Here is a 3,637-nt window from a genome sequence, read left to right on the forward strand (position 1 = left end):
ATAAGACTTTGCAAAAACCACATTTTAATTAACCAATTAATTTTTAATAAAACAGATTCCAAGAACCATAAGTGAAAAAACTTCTATTTTGCAACGATGCCCCAGTGAGGTAGGACAAACGTTACCGGTGGGTGATCAGATGGCCTTTCACTAGGATGAGACATTCTCAACCATTAGGCAGAACCAACTCTTGGAACTAAACCTAATAGCCACAATTTGTTCGGTCCAAAATAGTTAACCCTTAACAATCCTGCGTAAGTGTAACCCTTCGTTTTCAGCCTCAAAGTCTCGCCCTAATGCACTCACCGTAGGGAAAAGAACGATTAGGACAAGAGACTAAGTGACCTTATCCTCTTATATGAGATTAAATAAAGAAACGCACAAAACAACCATCCTATAAGGGGACACACCCAGGGTGCCATGAGGTGATGTGCAAAAACTTTATTCAATCCAACAAGGGAGACCGGGGGATATGTTGTCGCACTTCCCGCTCCCACTTACTATGAACACTCTCTCCATCCACCTTGATATTGACCTACCCAAACACCATCCGTTGGGGGGACACGCCAAAGGTTCCTCGAGGCCGAGGGTAGATCTCACGGTGTGGACTATGAGGGAGAAACGCGAGAGGCGAAAATGAGGCACCAAATGCCCTAAGAACCTCCCACTGAATGTTCCACCTAGGGGTTTATTAACCTAGACAATCCGGCTACTGATTATGATCTAAGTCATTTATAAAGTTTGTTCAAAAAATAACTTTTGTCTTTGAAATAAAAAAAAACAAATCCAAGTAGTCACATTAAACTCTTTAATGGACTGGCCTTAGTTTGCATGCATGCATCAAATCTATCTAAATTATCTTTCGAGGTAGGTTCCCAAGTAAGGGTGTTCCATTGCCGTCATCTTAAATACCCAAACCTAGACAGAACCCGCCTTCGACAAAAGGTCTACTATAGATAGACTTGCTACATATTAATCTTTTACTAATTATTATAGTTCTAATTTCATTTTATAACCATTTATAAAATAATCAACTAAAACACTCATCCCACTTAACGAAGTATTTATAACGCTTATAAAATATAACGTTAAAAAAAATAAAGCATACATAAATATAACCTTTATATTATATGATGCATGAGCATGCATTTACGTAAATTAAAACATGCTTCTCTAAATTATAACACTTAAAATAAAGAGAATTTTCATGACCTAAGGTGGATTTTATTTATATGTGCATACCATATGACATATTAAAAACATACACCGCATGTAATAAATAAAGGATTAATGGACCAGGATGAGCCTTTACAAAACTGGAATGAAATAACCCTATCTATTACATTTTTTATCGATCAAACCGGTTCACAGGCGAACCGAGTCTTGAACCGCCAGGAGGACTCCATTGTGTAGTAAATGCCGTAGGTAGATGATCGTCCAGCGCAAACTAGACGATGGGAGCAAAATTAAACGATCGCATAGACAACAACGAGGCAACGGAGCCTAATCGTCTATGCGATCGCTCAACGCGGTGACAGGTAAACGATTTACCCTGCGTTACTAAGCAATCGTTTAGTCATTTTCTAAGCGATGAAGCTTGCTGACCAAAATGATCGTCTTGTACGATCACTTAATGTGGCGATAGGTAAACGATTTACCTTGTGTTACTAAGCCATCGTTTAATCAGTTACTAAGCGATGAAGCTTGCTGACCAAAACGATCGTCTATGCGATCACTTAACACGGCGTCAGGTAAACGATTTACCCTGCGTTACTAAGCGATCTTTTAGTTAGTTACTAAGTGATGAAGTTGCTGACCAAAACGATTGCCTATGCGATCACTTAACGTGGTGTCCGGTAAACGATTTACCTTGCGTTACTAAGTGATCGTTTTGTTAGTTACTAAGCGATGAAGCTTGCTGACCAAAACGATCGTCTATGCGATCACTTAACATGGCGTCAGGTAAACGATTTACCCTGCGTTACTAAGCGATCATTTAGTCAGTTACTAAGCGATGAAGCTTGCTGACCAAAACGATCGCATATGCGATCAGCGTCAGGTAAACGATTTACCTTGCGTTACTAAGCAATCGTTTAGTCAGTTACTAAGCGATGAAGCTTGCTGACCTAAACGATCGTCCAGTGTGTGTGCGTTAAGCGATACGTGAGCATCACATAGTCTACACTACCCGATACTCAATGATCGCGTAACCGATCTTCGACACGATGTGATCAACCCTTGATCGCTTACTCGATTGTCAACNCTATCGCATAGACAATATGCTTCATCGTTTAGGTGAAGTATACGATCGTGTAGTAAAAGTAAGCGATTGTCTAAACGATCGTGTAGGAAAAGGTAAACGATCGTATAGGAAAAGGGTGAGCGATCGTCCAAACGATCGCGTAGCAAAGACTAAGCGATCGTTTATACGACCGTTTCATAAATATCGGGAGCTAAATGATCGTTAGGAAAAAGGTAAACGATCGTTTAGATATTAGCACGCGACTGTGTAATCGGTATGTGATCACTTAGCAATATCGTATATGTAAGCGATCGTACAGTCACTATCATATAGGCACCGATTTTCTAAACGATGAAACTATCTTTTTTTACAATATCCGCACACACCAAGATCAAAACACCGTCTGCTATTTATAATGCACTCATCCGTTATTTAGAACGAAGAGGTGCCTTCCCATTTTCTTTATAACCATCCAATGAATCTGATTTTAACACATTCATAACTTATAAATTAATATCATATATTAATTATAATATTTTTCCTTTACTAGATATAAATCATATTTATATCCAGTTTCCTCCAAATTAATGTATCTCATACATAAAGTTAACTATATCATATTTAATTAACTCGTTCAATTATATCATATATAATCGAACTCCCTCTTGTCAATTTGAACATTTCAAACTGACCCAAAAACTAATTCTCAACTTGTATCCAAGCTACCAAGGGGACCTTATGAATCTGTGGCTCGAAGCTCCAACGGTACGTGAATAGCTAACTAAACTCTTTAGTCACGATATCCACCATTCGTTAACTGCTAGACATTCCATTAAAGACCGACAGTTGAACTCTTATTTCCATAATATATTTCTATGTCCATTGGATATAACCAATCATCAGTACGATGACCCTTCACAGATGCTCGTAATTACGGCAGGCCAATTTACCGTGTTGTCCTTGTAATTACATCTTCCTCTTTAAGTACCACTGATCCCTTTAATGAACAATACAACATAGTCCTACTATGAGAAGGTGTGTGGCGCCATATCGTTCAACCCCTGGAATCAGCTCTTAAGGGAGCTATCTATCTACTTACCCCTACCTTGGGGAAGGAGTGAATTCCATCTTGTGTAGCTGAGTTCCCATCTCCCAAATCAGACGAATCCCCAAAATGGTAGGTTTGAGTTGGCGTTCTGGCCACTCGCTCCCATGCAAATCAAAGGACCGCCCTCAATGGCAGAAGTTCCCAACTCACTCAGGATTGAGGTCATGTTACCTATGGTCATCCTATTGAAATGAAGTCTCATTAATGAATGTTGTTATATAATGAGACGTTAACACTTTGTGGTCAGATCTTATACAAACTCTTTGTATAGGACGCTCCCCCCCCCC

Source organism: Benincasa hispida, chromosome 8 (assembly GCF_009727055.1).
Source record: "Benincasa hispida cultivar B227 chromosome 8, ASM972705v1, whole genome shotgun sequence".
In the NCBI taxonomy this organism is placed as follows: domain Eukaryota; kingdom Viridiplantae; phylum Streptophyta; class Magnoliopsida; order Cucurbitales; family Cucurbitaceae; genus Benincasa; species Benincasa hispida.